Raw genomic sequence first — 20,073 nt, forward strand, 5'->3', positions numbered from 1 at the left:
AAGCCATGGTGGTCTCTGACCCAATATTGCACCTTGCAGGGGAGGAAATTGGGCACAGTTTGATCACTTTCTCAGGGCAACTGAGGCAGAATATGCCTACCCACTTCAGAAAGCCATATCAGCCTCTGCTTCAACCCTGCCCTTGGCAGAAGAGTAAGTTGCACACAGTTTGATCACTTTTCTCAAATCCTACTCCTGCAGAGGAAGAAGCAGGGTTGATGGAGAAGCATAATAGCTTCTTGGGGTGGTGAAGAAGAGTTTCAACCTGCCCACAACAGAAATCAATTAGCAGTCTCTGTTCCAACACCTCCTCTGATGGGAAGAAATGGCACTGATTTAGAGACACAGTGTCTACTTGGAGCAGTGGGGAAAAGTCTGTTGAAGGGAAGCTCTTCTCCTAGAAAAGAGGAGACCAAGGGCCAGTGCTGGTCATGGTGATTGATTAGAAAATATAGATCAGATTCCAGAACTGTAATCTGTGCAACAATTTTATCTCACAAGGGTGCAGATGGCAGTCTCAGTCAAAATCATCCACCAGTAGGGGCTAGGTTGGCTGAGAATTAAAAGTGTAGCACTACCTTAGGGCAATGGGAAATAGCTGGCTGAAAAGCACCATCCATTGGCTCTATCAAGAAAGTGCAGATTCAGGGAATCATCAAGGAGACCTTTGGGGGGGCTTTTGGGTCAGCTCCCAAGGGTACATTGGAAATTACCTGCATCCTCTTTGTGAGTCCCTGGCCCAGTTTTGGCTAGAAAAACTGGATTTGTAAGGTTGCCACTGGGGGACCCTCTTCCCAAAATTAACCCTCTAGATAAAAGTAGCTAGAGAAAATGAAAGGAGTGTTAAAAATACATATAGGCAAATCAAAAACAGAACAGGAGATCTGGTGTAGCTCAGTGGTTGAATACCAGCTTCCCACATATGAGATCCCAGGCTCAGTCCCCCAATCACCAACTCCCCTTCCTAAAAAACAAAGCAAAACAAACAAAAACAAATTAACATTCTCTCAAGAGGAACAGAGGAAAAGAAGTTTTATCCTGGGGTTAAAATAAGTGCACAAATAGTGCAATCTGAAAAATTGTGCCATATATTCAGGCAAAAATAAAATTAATAAAAGTTGAAAAACCTGATTATTTAATAATGAGCTATTATAAAGGTCTAAAATAAGTTGAAGCAAGTGTAAAAGAACTTTAGCACAAAGCCAATCAACAAGAAAGACATGAGCAAGAAAAAGTAAACCCCAGAATAAACATATCAAGAAAATCAGATGCTGAGACACCAGCAAAAATTCACAGGCCATACTAAGAAATAGGAATAAATGAAACCTCCAGACAAGATAAAATATTCAAAATGACTGTCAAAGATGTTCAAAAGAATCTTCTTAATTAATCCAGTAAGATAGCTAAAGAGATTAAGGATATTATGAAGAAATTGAGTGAGCATAAAGAAATCTTTGAATGCATGAAAAAAATAACATAAGAATGAAAGGCACAATAAATGAAATTAAAACACAATGGAGGCTTACAACAGCAGATTTGAAGAGGCAGAAGAAAGAATCAGTATATTAGCCAAAGGAGTGCTGATTCAAAATACCAGAAATTGGTTGTTTTTTACAGACGGTGTTTATTTTGGGTAGGAGCTTACAGATACCAGTCCATAAAGCATAAGTTATTTCCCTCATCAAAGTCTATTTTCATGTGTTGGAGCAAGATAGCTGCTGATGGCTGTGAGGGTTCAGGCTTCCTGGGTTCCTCCCTTCCAGGGTCTTGCTTCTCTCAGAGTTCAAGGATCCTTTCTTTCCAGGACTTGCTTCTTCCTGGGCTCAGGGTTCCTCTTTTGAGTCTGACTTCTCTTTCCTCTGTGAACTTACTTCCCAGGCGTCCCACTTAAGGCTTCAGCATCAAACACTAACATCAAAACTCTATCATCAAAAACTCTCAACTCTGTCCTTTGCCAAGCTTTTATCTGTGAGTCCCCACCCACCAAGGGGAGAGAACTCAAAGACCTAGGGGCATGGCCCAATCAAAACCCTTATCATAACTTAATCATGCCCAGGCACAGACCAGATTACAAACATAATCAAATATCTATTTTTGGAATTCATAACTATATCAAACTGCTACAATCACTGAGCTAGAAAACGGGGCATCCAAAATTGGGCAGAAAACATCCAGAGAAGATTGAAAATAATTCAGCATGGTTTCAAGGAGATGAATGACAACACGAGATGCACAAATATATGTGCCATTGGTTTCCCAGAAGAAGAAGAAGAGAAGGGAAAAGGGGCACAAAGAATATTTGAGGAAATAATGGTTGAAAATCTCCCAACTATTTTGAATAACAAAGATATCCATATCCAAGATGCAGAACATACCCCAATCCAAATGAATCTGAATAGACCTACTCCAAGACACATACTGATCAGAATGTCAAATGCCAAAGAAAAAGAATTCTGAAAGCAGCAAAAGAAAAACGATTCATCACATAAAAGGTATTCCCAATAAGACTAAATGCTGATATCTCATTAGCAACCATGAAGGTGAGAAGGCAATGGTATGATATATTTAAGTTACTAAAGAGAAAAACTGCCAACTAAGAATTCTATATCCAGCAAAGTTGTTTTTCAAAAATAAGGGAGAGTTTAAGGTATTTTGAGATAAATCATAGCTGAAAGAGTTTATTAACAAGATATCTGCCCCACAAGAAATAGTAAAGGTGTCCTTCAAAAATGAGGGAGAGTTTAAGATATTTGGAGATAAATCATAGCTGAAAGAGTTCATTAACAAGATATCTGCCCTACAAGAAATAGTAAAGGGAGTCCTGAGAGCTAAAAGAAAAAGACAGGAGAGTGAGTCTTGAAAAAAGGATACAAATGAAGATTTTTCAGTAAAAGTAACTAAAATGGTAAAAGAGGGTTAAAAATAAAATATATAAAAACCAAAGATAAAGTGGGTGAAGTAATTTCTGTAATTACAGTAATAACATTGAATACTAATGGAGTAAACTCTCCCATCAAGACACAGATGGGCAGAATGGATTAAAAGTATGAGTCATCTATATGCTGTCTACAAGAGATCCACCTTAGCTCTAAGTACACAAACAGGTTGAAAGTGAAAGGCTGGAAAAGGATATTCCATGCATTCAAAAAAAAAGAAGCAAAACAAAACAAAAAGCCCAGGGGTCACTATACAAATATTGGACAAAATATACTTCAAAAGCAAAGCTATTATAAGAGACAAAGGACAAAATATACTTCAAAAGCAAAGCTATTATAAGAGAAAATAAAAGGGAGAAAACACCATGAAGAAATAACAGTCATAAATATCTGTGTACCTAACCAGGATGGTCTAAAATACAAGTGGCAAATGCTGGCAACACTGAAGGGAGAAATAGAAAGCTCTAAAATAATAACTGGGGACTTCAATATACAGCTCAAATCAACAGATTGAATACATAGACAAAACATCAATAAGAAAATAGAAATGTTGAATAATTTTATAAATGAAATAGGCCTAAAAGATATCAAGAAAACAATGCATCCCAGAACAACAGGGTACACATTCTTCTCAAGTGCTTATGGGTCACTCTCCAGGAGAAAGTACATTTTGGGTCACAAAACAGATCTCAAATAAAGGTATAAAGATTGAAACTATAGAAAGCATTTTCTCTGTTCATAAGGGAATGAAGTTGGAAATGAAAAACAGGCAGAAATGTAGAGAATGCACAAATTAATGGAGGTTAAGCAACACTCAAAGAAGATATTGCAAGAGAAATAAGAAAATATCTTGAGATAAATGAAAATACAACATATCAAAACTTATAGTTTGCAGCAAAGGCAGTTTTGGTAAGGAAGTCTATAGCCCAAAATGCCTACTATAAAATGTAAGAAAGAGCTAAGATCTCACTGCACACCTATATGAACTAGAAAAAGAAAAGCAACCTAATCCCAGAGCAAGTAGAAGAAAGAAATAGCAAGTATTAGAGCAGAAATAAATGAAATTGAGAGCAAAAAATAGGGAGGAATCAACGAAACTAAAAGTTGGTTATTTGAGAAAGTCAACCAAATTGGCAAACCCTGAGGTAGACTGACAAAGAAAAAAAAAGAGAAGATGCAAATAAAATTATAAATGAGAGAAGGAAAATTTCTACTGATCCCACAGAAATAGAAAAGATGACAAGAGGATATTATGAACAATAGTGTGCCAACAAGCTAGACAAATTAAAGGAAATGGGCAATTTCCTAGAACACAAAAACAACCTACACTGACCCTAGAAGAAACAGAAGACCTCAACAAATCAATAATTCAGAGATTGAATCAGTCATCACAAACTTCCCCAAAAAAGGAAAAAACAACAAGATCACATGGCTTCTCAAGTCTGCCTAACTCTTCCAAAATATTGAAGAAGGGGGAGTACTACCAAATTCATTCTATGAAGCCAACATCTTTCTAATACTAAAACAGGATAAAGGTACTATGAGAAAAGAAAATTACAGACCAATCTCTCTAATGAATAAAGATGCAAAAATACTTGCAAACTGAATCCAACAACACATTTAAAAAAACATAAATCATCATTAAGAGGGTTTTATCCCAGGTAGGCAAGCATATCTCAACACGAAATAATCATTGTCATACAATGATTTAATAAATCAAAGAAGAAAAATCACATGATCATCTTGACTGATGCAGAAAAGGCATTTGAAAAATCCAGAATTCTTTCTTTATATAAACATTATGAAAGAAAGGTTTTGAATGAAACTTTCTGAAATTGATAAAGTGCATAAATGAAAACCAGATAGCTAACATTGTCCTTAATAGTGAAAGACTGAATGCTTTCCACTGAGATTGGGAGCAAGACAAGGATGCCACTGTCACCACTGCTAGTCAATATTGTGCTGGAAATTCTAGCTAGAGCAATTTGGAAGAAAATAAAAAACATCCAAATCACAAAAGAAAAAGTAAAACTTTTGCTGTTTGAAGAAGACCTAATCCTACATCTAGAAAGTCCTGAAATGTCTACAGCAAACTACTAGAGCTAATAAACAAGTTCAGCAAAGTGGTGGGATAAAAAGATTAATATGCAAAAATCAATAGTTTCTATATACTACAAATGAGCAATCTTAGCAGGAAATCAGAAAAAAAATCCATTTTAATAGCAACTAAAAGAATCTAATATTTAAGAATAAACTCAACCACAGACATAAAAGACCTGTATTCATAACACTACAGAACATTGCTAAAAAGAAAACAAAGAAGACCTAAATAAATGGAAATAATGTTCCATGTTCAAGAATTGGAAGACTAAATATTGTTAAGATGCCAATTTTACCCAAATTCATTTACAGATGTAACACAATCCCAATCAACATTTCAGCTGCCTGCTTTAAAGAAATGGAAAAGCCAATTATCATATTTGTTTGTAAGGGTAAGTGGCCCCAAATAACCAAAAATATCTTGAAAAAGAAGAAGTTGGAGAACTCTCACTTTCTGGCTGTATTGCATATTTATAATATTACAGTGATAAAAATAGTATGATACTAACATAAAGATAGGCATATTGACTAATGGAATCCAGTTGAGAGTTATGAAATATGTCCTCACATCTATGATCAATTGATTTTTGACAAGACAGTCAAGTTCACCTGGCTGGAAAAGAACCATCTCCCCAACAAATGGTCCTGGGATAACTGGGTATCCATTTCCAAAAGAATGAAAGTGAACCCCTATCTCACACCTTACATAAAAATTAACTCAGAATGGACCAAAGACCTAAATATAAAAATTAAAACCACAAAACTCCTAGAAGAAAATGTTGGGAAGCATCTTCAATATCTTGTGGTGGGAGATGGTTTCTTAAACCTTGCACCTAAAGCATTAGAAAAGAAGGAAACAGTAGATAAAGGTAACACTCAAAATTAAATACCTTTGTGCTTCAAATGACTGTGATGAGAAGGTGAAAACTCAGATTACTCACTGGAAGAACAAATTTGAAAACCACATTTCCAATCAGGGTTTAATTTCTGGGGTATAAAAAGAGATTATACAATTCAACAATAAAAAGACACATAATCCAATTAAAAATTTGGCAAAAGACTTAACTAGACATCTTTCCAAAGAAAAAATAAAATGATTAAAAAGTACATGAACATTTTTATATACCCTATACACAAGCCCTGGAGAACTCCCTCCCAACCATGTGTTACCCATCAATAACACCCCACAGCAGTGTTCCTCCTCTGCCATAGATGAACCACTCTGTGATCCAAAACTTCTTCAAAACTTGAAGCCAAATATATTGGTTTAAAGATTATGTTTAAAGATTAGACATAGAATACATGATAACTTAGAAAAACTAAAATAAAGAAAAAATAAATTAGGGTATTAAAAATGAATAATATCATATAGGATGTATAAAAATGTTTGGATATTCATTACAGTTACAAATGACAATTGAGGGAGTGCTGAGTCCCTAGCCAGGGAAACCCTGTCACATTCCCCAATGGAACAGCAACAAACCCCCAAGTGCAAGGGCAAACACCAGTGAAAAAGGATGGTCCAATGATCAGCCCTCAGTATGGATGACTATGCTTATGAGTCTGTGTGCCTGAGCTTATGAGCTGCAGGGTGCCTAAGAATTACCTCCTGACAGCCTCCACGTGCTCAAAAGTGGCCACTCTCTAAGCCAAACTCAGCATGTAAATGCATTACCTTCCCCTCAGCATAGGACATGACTCACAGGGATGAGCCTCCCTGGCACTGAAGAATTATGACCAATCACTAACTGGTGATGCAACTAGAAAAAGACCTTGAATAAAATGGGGAAATGGTAAAGAAAAATGAGTTTATATGGCTAAGAGTCTTCAAAAAAGTGTTGGGAGGTCATCAAAGGGGTTATGCACACCTCAGTAGGATCCCAGAGACTCCAAAGTAGATACAACCCAAGGTACTGGTGCTCCAGAGGACTACAGAGATGCACAGGTTCTATGGTCATGGCAGATGGCTCTGGAGTTCAGTGCATCATCAGTTTGCCCTACTTTGGAATTTGTGTTCCTGAGTGTGATGGGGTTGGACTCAGATGTGACCTTTCTACACATGCCTCTTCTGTCGCTTTTACTGAACAATTGTTGGTGCTGGGGTTGCTGTAAACTCAGGAAACTTGAATCTCTTGAATGGCCATGTTCCAGCTGGGCCCTGAGCCTCAGCACAGTTGTAACTCCTACTCTCCAGCTTGTTGGACTTACACAGGTCAGCTAACAGGGAGGTGAAGAACCATATCTATCAACCATGTGGGATCTAAGTCCCCTCTTGAAATAGAGGTGGAGTAGACTTCAACATCCCAGGGTCCACAGGATAGAGGAATCAAATATGGATTAGTTTTGACTTATTGGTATTCTACTATGGAACTATTGTGACTAGTAATGAAAGAAATTGTAGCACTGATGTGGAGAAAGTGGCCACAGTAGTTGCTGAGGGCAAGGAGAGGGAAGAAGAGATATGATGTGGGGGAATTTTTGGAACTTGGAGTTGTCCTAAATGATATTGCAGGATAGATGCTGGACATTATATATCCTGCCATAACCCACTGAAGGTACTGGGGATGAGTGTAACCTACAATGTAATTATCATCCATGTGGTACAGCAATGATCCAAAATGTATTCACCAAATGCAATGAATGTGCCAGAATGATGAAAGTGGTTGATGTGGGAGGATGTGGGAGGATGTGGGAGGAGTGGGATGGGGTGGGAGTATATGGGAGCCTCTTATATATTTTTTAACATAAAATTTTTTGTGATCTATGTATCTGCAAAAAATATAATTAGATTGAGAAGTGGGGCAAGATGGCATCTGAGTGAGTGCATTTCATAATCACTCCCACAAAGGACCAGTCAAGTAGGGTTGGAATCTTGCTGGAGTGGGCTGTTTTGGGGGCTTGCAAGGCAGGAGTTGTTTGGATATTAATTTGGAGAGACTGCAACAGAAGTAGTGCTTGCTAAAGGTAGATTGGGGGTTTCTAGCACAGAGGTTGGAAGTTGTGGGAAGGTGGGACCCTTACCTCTAGAGCTGGTGGCCTCAGCATTCCCAGAATTGTCAGTAGTGTGGCAGCATCCCAAGCTCTGTGTTCTCCAAAAGTGTGGTCCCTAGGTCCATAACCCCTAAGCTCCCATAGCCCTTGTTCCACAGACCCACAGACCCCAAGTCTGTAATATCCTGGACTTTCCTCTCCTGAATCCATTGCTTCCTGAGATACAGGATTACCCTAGTCCTCTGGTTTTGGACTGTCAGAGGGTTTTGGTGGGAGATGCAGAGGGGCCAAATGAATGTGGGTTCAATTTTCATGCCCCCCCCCCCTTTTTTGAGCTTGGAGGAGCATACAAACTGGCTTGGGGAGAGCTGAGGAAGAAAGGAGAGACAAATCTCCAGAGAAAGTGCAATTTACCTAAACTCCATGGGATAGGGAACTTGGTCTGGGAGAAGGTGGAGTCAGAAAATCAACTAGACCTCCTGTAGTACACCTAAGGGACAGGAACTGTAGGATGTGTTTTGAAAACTTCCAAAAGCATATTTGGGGTTCCTGGTGAGGTGTGGGTGCTCTATCTTTGGAAATTAAGAGTCATTGTTTTGTTTGGTGATTTGGTTCACCAAGGACTCACTTGATTCTCCTACTGAACCCCTCACACAGCTTTGCTGCTGCCTTGGGAAAGAGGGAAGTGAGAAAGGGAGAAAAGGGGATGGTTAGACTCCTAAGCATTTTATTTAAATGCAAAGAGGATTCCTTGCTTGAAACTTTGTCTGGTCTATTTTGTTGGTTTGTTTTCTTGTTTTTCCTTCCTCTTTATCAATCCATGACCCTTTCTTCTTCTTTTTTTTTTCTTCTTTTTCTTGCTTGCTTTCCACCTTCCCTGCCCCTCTTTTTTTTCCCTTTCTTTCTCTTCTTTTTTGTATTTTTTATAATAGGTGCTGCAGGGAGTGCTTCACATTTGCTGTGTTTCATCATCCTTGATTGCTTCTTTTCTGTGTGTACTGATTTTGGCTACCAATGCTATCCCCTTTCCTCTACATCTTTCTATCTTCCATCATTTATTGCTTCTCTTACATTCCACCTCTTTTTGCTTAGCCCCCAATTTTTCTGAGTTTTTATTTCTAATACCTTCATACTCTTTCCTGTCCTTTACTCAATTTTTATATTATTGTCCTTTCTTTTCTCTTTCCCTCTATCCTGACCACACTGGTCTTTTAATTCATACTATATTCATCCCCATATTCAGTTTACTGTCTCATTACAGGTACTCCACTTTTCTTACTGTTATAAGTCTACACAGCTTACATGAGTCTAATATCCATTCTCCAAGATCTCACATGGTTCTTCTGGTAACATTTCTATCAATACTATTATTATTCTTTTATTTTCTTACCCTTTTTGCTTTCTCTTGCCCTAATATTTTCCTTCAAGTGAACTTAGCCAAAAACAAGGAAACAGAATAAGAAGAACAAAGTGAAAAAGAGAAGATTTAACAAAAAAAACACACAACTAATCAAACTGCAAGCCTAGACAAAGAAGCTAATCAACTGAATAAACCCACCAAGATAAAATGATGACCAGAGAGGAAGAAAAACCTACAAATCAAACCAATAATCACAAAAACATGTCCCAATCCAGGAACAAGACAAGGATACCCACTGTCATCCCTTCTATTTAACATTGGGTGAGAAGTACTTGCTCAAGCACTAAGGCAAGAACTAGACATAAAATGCATCCAAACTGGAAAGGAAGAAGTCAAAATTTAACTATTTGCAGATGATATGATCCTATACATAGAAAATCCTGAGAAGTCTGCAGCAAACCTTCTAGAACTTATAAATGATTTCAGTAAGGTCACAGGTTATAAGATCAATGCAAAAAAAAATCAGTGGAATTTTTGTACACCAATAATAAGTGATCTGAGGAGGAAATCAAGAAACAAATACCATTTACAATAGTGAATAAAAAAATCAAATACCTAGGAATAAATTTAACTAAAGATATAAAAGAATCATACACAGAAAACTACACAACACTTTTCAAAGAAATCAAAGAAGACCTAAGTAAATGGAAGAACATTCCCTATTAATGGATAGTAAGACTAAATATTATTGAGATTTCTATTGTGGGGGGCTGCTTTTGGTGACAGTATCATTCGCAGCCATCTCATGAAATAACGCCTAACCCAGTTAAGTTTCTATTTCCCCACCCTTGCTGAAGTAATTAAGTTTCTATCCTCACACCACTCCCCCAGGCTCCAATTGGGCACTCCCTAAAGAGCGGGAAAGTCTTTCCGTGGATGTTACCAAACAACCATCTGTGCATGAGTGTGGAACAAAAATAAAAAATCTAGTTACCCAATCATTTACTGACACATGCACTGTCATCAGTACATACCACCTCCTTCATACCTGGCTATAAATACCCCTGATTGACCCTCAATAAATGAGACTTGATCAGAATCCTGTCTTGTCTCCATTCTTTGTGTCTCTTGTCCCTTCCATTCCCACTCCCTCCCTCAGCTCTTTGTTCGACTGACCTGCAGGTCAGGTCAAGTGGCACCCGAACAGGGACCTGAGTACGAGGGATGAAGTGAGGAAAGCCGACTGAGGAGCCAGCCAGGATGCGAAAATCTGGAGGACACCGCGAGGGAACCTGCCTCTTGGTTGAAGCCTCGGTAAGTGATCGGTGATCATGGGGCAAGAAATGAGCCAGCATGAGACATTTATAGAGGGTCTCCAAGAGGCATTAAAGACATGAGGAGTAAAGGTGAAAGTAAAACAGTTATTGAGGTTCTTTGAGTTTTTGAAGGAAGTATGCCAATGGTTTCCTCAAGAAGGAACTATTGATGACAGAAGGTGGAAAAGAGTAGGGGATACTTTACAGGACTTTTACAAAACTTTTGGCCCTGAAAGAATCCCAGTAACTGCATTCTCATATTGGAATCTCATTAATGATATTTTAAGTATTTGCCATAGGGACACGGTGGTGGCAAATGTTATTAAGAAGGGTGAGGAAATTTTACAAGAAGGTCAGGGGCTGGAGGCTCTAGCCACCAACCCTAAGAAATCAGCAGACTGCCCAAAGTCCAACCCACCAGACGCATCTGGAGCATCCGGTCCAGAAGAGGATTTAATCTCACTAGATAGTGAAGAGGAGGAGAAACCGAAAACAAAAATCAAACAAGCTCTATCCAAAATAAACCGAGAGCCCCGAAAGAGAGTCAGAAGTAAAAAAATATATAATAAAAGGTTATATCCTGACCTTGAAAAATTTGAAGAAAACATTAGAGAAGGAAGTGATAATGAGACATCTGAAGCCAGTGAATCTGAGGAGGAGACGGTAAAGTCTCAACCTCCGCCATACGTTCCCTATCCCGGCAGCCCCACCTATAGTTATGCCGGTAGTTGACCCAAGGAAAGAGAAACTAAAAGAACAAATCCAATTAGAAGAACAACATCAGGAGCTTATATCTCAGCTAGAAAAGTTAAAGACTGGAAAAACTGGTAACACTAATAAAACTCCCGAGCCCTCTGTTAGACTACTTAGACGAGGAGCGATTTTAAAAAATACTCCAGCTTCTAACACTCTAGTTGATCTAGGAGAGCCAGAAGCATTTCCTGTAACAGAAACCAAAGACGATCAGAATCAAGCTTGGAGGCACCACAATGGTTTTGACTTTAAGGTTATCAAAGAAATGAAAACCGCTGTTGCACAATATGGAGCTACTGCTCCTTATACCATGGTCATCCTCGAGGCTATAGCAGAAAATTTGTTTACTCCTACTGATTGGCATACTATCGCCCACGCTACCCTGTCCAGAGGAGATTATTTGTTATGGAAATCAGAATATGTTGAGCTTTGCAAAGACACGGCCAGGTGCAATGCGCAGGCAGGCAATGGGTGGAACCTTGACATGCTTATAGGTAAAGGAAATTATACCACTAATGAAAATCAAATGCAGTATGATGCAGGACTTTTTGCTCAAATTCAAACTGCAGGCACTAGAGCCTGGAGAAAATTGCCTGCCAAAGGGGACCTTAGTTCCTCTCTTACTAGTATAAAGCAGGGACTGGATGAACCTTTTGCCAATTTCATACATCGGCTTATAACTGCCGCAGAGAGAGTATTTGGAAATGCTGAGGCAGGCACTGAATTTGTAAAGCAATTGGCATATGAAAACGCAAATACCACCTGCAAAGCTGCAATTAGACCATATAGGAAAAAGATAGACCTATCTGGTTACATCAGGCTATGCGCTGATATAGGAGCTGCATATCAGCAGGGTCTGGCCATGGCAGTGGCATTACAAGGATTTACAGTGAAACAATATTTGACTCAGCAAAGCAAAGGAAAATGTTTTACTTGTGGGCAAGAGGGGCACTTTGCCAGAAATTGTAAGGGCCTAAAAACTCCAAGAGGAGGAGGTGCGAATCCTGGGCTATGCCCCAGGTGTCACCGAGGAAAGCACTGGGCTAATGAATGTAAATCAAAAACTGACGCCCAGGGTCATCTCTTACCTCCCGCCCAGGGAAACGGGAACCGGGGCCAGCCCCAGGCCCCCAAACCCAAACAAGTTTATGGGGCAATCAACTTCATTCCGGCCAACAGCATTCCATTTCAGACCTCTGTAGAGCCACCCCAGGGAGCGCAGGACTGGACCTCTGTGCCACCACCCACACAGTATTAACACCTCAGATGGGGGTACAAGCCTTACCAATGGACGTGTATGGTCCCCTGTTGCATAATACTTCTGGTCTACTAATTGGACAAAGTAGCTCCACAATTAATGGGCTTCAAATTTCTCCTGGCGTTATCGACAATGATTATACCTGAGAAATAAAAATTATGGCATCCTCCCCACAAAATATTTCCACCATTCCCTCAGGAGAAAGGATCGCTCAACTATTACTGCTCCCATTAATTAACACCAACAATCAGATGAAGAGCTCTAAGCCTGGCTCAGGAGGACTTGGTTCCTCTGATGCATGCTGGGCACAGGCTATTTCAGCCAATAAACCCATGATGACCCTGTGGCTCGACGGGAAAGAGTTTAGTGGATTAGTGGACACAGGAGCAGATGTTAATATCCTGAAAAGAGGAGATTGGCTGCCCAATTGGCCTCTCTCTCCCACCTTAACTAATTTAAGGGGCATAGGTCAGAGTCAAAATCCCAAAAAAAGCTCAAAACTACTAACCTGGAAGGATAAAGAAGGGAATCAAGGAACTATACAACCTTACGTAATACCAGGGTTCCCCATTAATCTTTGGGGAAGGGATTTGCTTTCTCAAATAGGGCTTCTCATATGTAGTCCCAACGATATAGTCACAGCTCAAATGCTCTCACTAGAGTTGAAACTGGGAAAAGGTTTAGGAAAATCCGAATCAGGCATTGCTCAACCCCTATCTATAAAGGGACAAAATAGCAAAAGGGGCCTGGGAAATTTAGCCTAGGGGTCATTGATCTTCCTGTACCCCATGCAGACCAAATCACCTGGCTTTCAGACAAACCTGTATGGGTCAATCAATGGCCTTTATCCTCAGACAAGCTACAGGCCGCCCAGCGGTTAGTACAGGAACAGCTAGTGGCAGGACATATCACAGAGAGTGACTCTCCCTGGAACACTCCTATTTTTGTCATTAAAAAGAAATCTGGGAAATGGCATTTATTGCAGGACTTACGGGCAGTGAACAAAACCATGGTACATATGGGAGCTCTGCAACCTGGTCTTCCATCTCCTGTTGCTATTCCTTTTGGCTATTATAAAATCATTATAGATCTGAAAGATTGCTTTTTTACTATCCTGTTACACCCAGCTAATCAAAAGTGCTTTGTGTTTAGCCTCCCCTCTGTGAATTTCAAAGAACCTATGAGGAGATATCACTGGAAGGTCTTACCCCAAGGCATGAAAAATAGCACCACCTTGTGCCAAAAGTTTGTAGACATAGCCATATGAAATGGAAAAATCTTTATATCATACATTATATGGATGACATTTTGATGGCTGGTGAAAATGGACAAGATGTCCTAAAATGTTACCATGATATGGAAAAAGCCTTAAAGTCACACGGGCTTCAAATTGCCCCTGATAAGGTACAGTTACAAGACCCTTACACCTACCTGGGTTTCCATATGGCAGGAAATAAAATAACTACTCAGAAGGCCAACCTCAGACTAGATAGACTAAAAACGCTAAATGACTTCCAAAAGCTCTTAGGTGACATAAATTGGCTCCACCCCTACATAAAACTAACCACAGGAGACTTAAAACCCTATTTAATATATACAGGAGACTCTAACTCCAACTCTCCTAGGAGTATTACTCAGGAAGGATGCCAAGCCCTTAAGATGGTTGAACAAGCTATAAAATCACAATTTGTCACTACCATGGACTATAGCCAACCCTTGATTTTTGTCATATGTAAAACTTCTCTTACTCCCATGGCGGTATTCTGGCAAACAGCCCCCATAATGTGGGTGCACTTACCCGCGTCACCTGCTAAGGTAATTTATCCTTACTACCAAGCTGTCACAGATATTGTCTGCCTGGGGAGAGGATAAGGCAAATGTTATTTTGGTAAAGAACCCGATACCATTATTCAGCCATATACTAAGGAACAAATCAGCTGGCTGTTGCAGACAACTGACAGCTGGCCTATTGCTTGTGCATCTTATGCCGGACAAATAGACAACCATTACCCCAATGATAAGCTACTACAATTTTTGGATATGCATGACTTCATTTTTCCCTTGACCACCTCTCTCCAACCCATCACTGGAGCCCTGTCGGTATTCACTGACGGGTCCTCCTCAGGAATGGCTGCTTACGTCTTTAATAACAAAACTGTCTGGTTTCAAACTCACTCAAAATCTGCACAGCTTACAGAACTACAAGCTGTCATAGCTGTGTTCTCTGCATTCCGAAGTGCCTCTTTTAACCTCTTCAAGGATAGTGCTTATATAGCTCAGTCAGTCCCTTTACTTGAAACGGCCGCTCAAATAAAAAACGTCTCGGAGGTGGCTATTTTGTTCACTCAACTGCAATCTCTTATTCATAAAAGGAATCACCCCTTTTTTATTGGTCACCTCAGATCTCATTCCAATCTTCTGGGTCCCCTCACCCAAGGAAACCATTTGGCTGATCAGGCCACTCGGCTACTGTGCTATGTTAACCAGGGCATGCATGACAACTCAAATAAACTTAACAAAGCTGTTAAAGCCCACCAGTTACATCATATTAATGCACATACTTTACGGCTTATGTTCAGAATTACCAGAGAACAAGCTCATCAGATTGCTAAAGGATGCCCTTCCTGTGTAACCCTTTTACCTACACCTCATTTAGGAGTAAACCCCCGCGGTCTGATACCTAATGCCCTCTGGCAAATGGATGTAACCCATATTCCTGAGTTCAGAAATCTAAAATATGTGCACATCAGTTGACACCTTTAGTGGCTTTATCTTCGCCACCCCACAAACTGGGGAAGCAGGAAAAAACGTTATCGCACATGTGTTAACTGCCATGTCAGTATTAGGAATCCCACAACAGATAAAGACAGATAATGGCTCCAGATATACTGGCCAGGTATTCGCCACATTTTGCCAGTATCTAGGCATAAAATACATCACAGGCATTCCATATAACCCCCAAGGGCAAGGTATAGTCAAAAGAGCACATCTGTCTCTAAAAAATACCATCAAATAAATAAAAAAAGGGGAGTGGTACCTGTCAGAGGATCCCCAAAAAATCTATTATCCCACTCTCTTTTCATTGTAAATTTTTTAAGCTTAGACCAAAAGGGACACTCTACAGCTGAGCGCTTCTGGCACTCTAATCCCGGCACTAACCATGCCACAATTCTGTGGAAAGACCCAATGGATAATACCTGGCATGGACCTGATCCCATCCTAATATGGGGCAGAGGATCAGTTTGCATCTATTCAAAAGAACTAGATGCAGCCAGGTGGCTGCTGGAATGATTGGTTAAACAAATGGATAATAACAATCTATCCAGGGTAGAGGACTCTCCCTGAAATGAGTACTGCTTTCTTGCAGGAGAGTAACCAACACTAAAACCAATGCAGCTGTGCAGCCTCCCTGGAATCCTTCTATGCAGCCCCCCTGGAATCCTTCTATGCAGCTTCGTCACCATTGTTGGAGCCCTTCTGTTATACGCCGGCACTCTGAGTGACTGGACCACGCTGGACAGATCCCTTCTACTTACTTTCTTTGTAACATATATTTGCCTTCTTCTCACTATCGCCTGTTGTGTATAACCCACCCACCATGTGCCTGAAAATCTGGGTGCTTAGCTGTCTTCTAGGTATCTCTCAGGGAGGTTTTGGGCCTCCTCCCAACCGTCAAATGCTAATAGAAGCCGTCTATGGTAAATCTTGTAATTGCGGAGGGGGCCAGGTTGCTGTTCCGCCCTCTGTGTATACACAAGAGGTGCACTGCTGCACTAAGGTAGCTTAGTTAGAGGCTCTGGACAGTAGCACCAGAGGATACTCAAACCAACAGTGGGTCTGCAGAAATACCCCAAAGGTGATTTCCTCCATAGGCGGTCATCCAGGACATTGCCCCTGTACATCTATATACCCATCTATGCACAGCACTTGTTACACTGAGGTCCAAACATGCTCCATAAACAATAAAACCTATTACACTGCCATCCTAGATCGGCAGAAGCACAGCATTGCTGGAGGAGATTGGAGCCTCAATCCAGTTGTTGTGGGGGACAGTAAATTAACCCAGTCCTCCTGCCAGGGCCAGGTAGGACAACCAGTTTGCTGGAATCAATTCCCTCCTGTAGATGTCTTGGACGGAGGGAGCCCACAAGACCAAGTCCGGCAGATAATGATCCATGAGAGAATTGAGGAAATCATAAAGAGCTCATTTCCTCAAACTGAATATCATCCCTTAGCTTTACCTAAGACTGGGGACTTAAATATAGATGCTCAAACTTTCAATATCCTTGCAGCTACCTTTAAATTGCTCAGTGAATCCCAACCTTATACTGCACAGGACTGCTGGCTATGCTTACGTATAGGGACCCCTGTACCTCTAGCCTTAACTACAGCTAGGAATTCCTATCATCCTAATAATACCTGTACCATTATCCAACCCATTAGAGTACAACCTATCTTTACTTATGCTGACACTTGCCTGCACTCTCCGTCTACCAATGACAGTGGTGAGATTCACTTAGGACATCTCACTTTTGCCCAGTGTAACTCAACATCCATTACGTCTGATGCCCTTTGCTCAGGCAATAGCTCAGTATTCATTTGTGGCAGTAATCTTGCTATACCTTCTTGCTGTCTAACTGGATGGGGACATGCACTCTTGCTATCCTCCTCCCCGATGTTAATGTTATTAACGGAACTGAACCTGTACCTATTCCCAACATGGACTATATTGCCAGCTGCTCTAGAAGGGCTGTGCAGTTGATCCCACTTTTTGTTACATTAGGCATTTCCAGAGCCCTGGCCACTGGTACGGCAGGGTTGGGAATTTCTTTTACTCAATATACAAAATTATCTAAGCAATTAATTGATGATGTCCAAGCTTTGTCGAGCACTATACAAGATATTCAAGATCAAATAGACTCTCTAGCTGAGGTAGTATTGCAGAATAGGAGAGGGTTAGATCTGCTTACAGGAGAATGTGGAGGAATATGCTTGGCTCTGCAGGAACAGTGCTGCTTTTATGCCAACAAGTCTGGCATTGTTTGAGATAAAGTTAAGAAGCTTCAAGAAGACCTAGAGAAAAGAAGAAAGGAGCTGGCCAACAACCCCCTGTGGAGTGGGATGAATGGACTATTGCCCTATCTACTCCCTTTCTTGGGACCTTTGCTTGGTTTGGTAATGCTTGTGTCACTAGGACCTATCCTATTTAACAAGGTCATGGCATTTTTAAAACAACAACTGGAGGCCATAAGAATGCAGCCTCTCCAGGTCCATTACCACTGACTAGACATGGCCGATTGTGAAAATTATGACGAGCCTACTCAAAGGCCATAACACAATCATCATAATAAAATCTAGGGGTGCTGGGCTGGCTAGCCAATGATGGGCAACTGGGCTGGTCAGTTAAGCAGATGAAAACCACCTAAGACAGAGACACGGCCTTCGCTGCTGATGAATCTCGATGACGGGTAAAGTGAAAAGCTGCTTTTCAGTTGCACACCCTGACCTAAGACAGGCACAGCCCCCTCCTAGTCCAGATACATTGTCAGTCACTCACCTCCTTGTAATAATATAAGGAAGGGAGACCTGTGGGAGGCCACTTTTGGCGCCAGTATCAGTCGCAGCCATCTCATGAAATAACGCCTAACCCAGTTAAGTGTCTATTTCCCCACCCTCACTGAAGTAATTAAGTTTCTATCCTCACGCCACTCCAATTGGGCACTCCCTAAAGAGCAGGAAAGTCTTTCTGCGGACGTTACCAAACAACCATCTGCACATGCGTGTGGCGCGAAATTTGAAAATCTAATTACCCAATCATTTACTGACACATGTGCTGTCATCAGTACGTACCACCTCCTTCATACCTGGCTATAAATACCCCTGATTGACCCTCAATAAATAAGACTTGATCAGAATCCTGTCTTGTCTCCATTCTTTGTGTCTCTTGTTCCTTTCATTCCTGCTCCCTCCCTCAGGTCTTGGTTCAACTGACCCACAGGTTGGGTCAGTCTACCCTACCAAAACTGATCTACAGATTCAATGCAATCCCAATAAAAATCAATGCAGCATTTTTAATGAACATGAAGAACTAACTATGAAATCTATTTGGAAATGATAGAGGCCCTGAATAGCCAAAGACATATTGAAAAAGAAAAATGAAATTGAAGGAATCACACTATCTGATTTCAAAACATACTAAAAAGCTATAGTAGTGAAAATGGCATGGTATTGGTTCAAGGATAGACATACTGACAAATGGAGCCAAATTCAAAGTTCTGAAACAGATCCTCATATATACAGTCACATGATATTTGATAAGGCCACCAAACCCACTCATCTGAAAGAGAATGGCCTCTTCAACAAATGGTGCCTGGAAAACTGGATATCCATATGCAAAAGAATAAAAGAGGATTACCAACTCATACCTTATATAAAAATCAACTCAAGATGGATAAAAGACCTAAATATAAGAGCATAGAACATAAAGACCTTAGAAAGCAATGTAGGGAAATATTACAGGACCGTGTAATAGGAAACAACTTCATGAACTTCACACCCAAAGCATGAGCAGCAGAAGAACAAATATATAAATGGGACTTCTTCAAAAGTAAAGCCTTTTGCACCTCAAGGGAGTTTGTCAAGAAAGTGAAAAGAGAGCCACCCAATGGAAGAAAATATTTGGTAACCATATATCTGATAGGAGACTAATATCCTGCATATAAAAAGAACTCCTGTATCTTAAAAATAAAAAGACCAACAACCCATTTAAAAAATGGACAAGAAACTTAGACACTTCTCCAAAGAAATAAAAATGGCTAAAAAGCTCATGGAAAAAATGTTCCAAATCACTAGCTGTTAGGGAAATGCAAATCAAAACTACAGTGAGATACCATGTTACTCCCATGAGACAGGCAACTATCAAAAAAACCCAGAAGACTACAAGTGCTGGAGAGGATGTGGAGGAATGGGAACACTCATCCATTGCTGGTGAGAATGTAGAAAGATCCAGCATTTTGGAGGACAGCCTGGCAGTTTCTCAAAAGACTAGCTACAGATTTGCCATATGACCCAGCAATTCCACTGCTGGGTTTATACCCAGTAGAACTGAAAACAAGGACACAAACTGATATATGCACACCAATGTTCACAGCAGCATTATTCACTATTGCCAAAAGTTGGAATCAACCCAAATGCCCATCAACAAAAGAATGGATAAATAAAATGTGGTATATACATATAATGGAATACTACTCAACTATAAGAAGAAATACATTAGAAACATGTGTGATAGCATGGATGAATCTTGAGAACCTTATGTTGAGTGAAGCAAGCCAGGCATTGAAGGACAAATACTACATG

This window comes from Dasypus novemcinctus, chromosome 3 (genome assembly GCF_030445035.2).
Source record: "Dasypus novemcinctus isolate mDasNov1 chromosome 3, mDasNov1.1.hap2, whole genome shotgun sequence".
Lineage (NCBI taxonomy): Eukaryota > Metazoa > Chordata > Mammalia > Cingulata > Dasypodidae > Dasypus > Dasypus novemcinctus.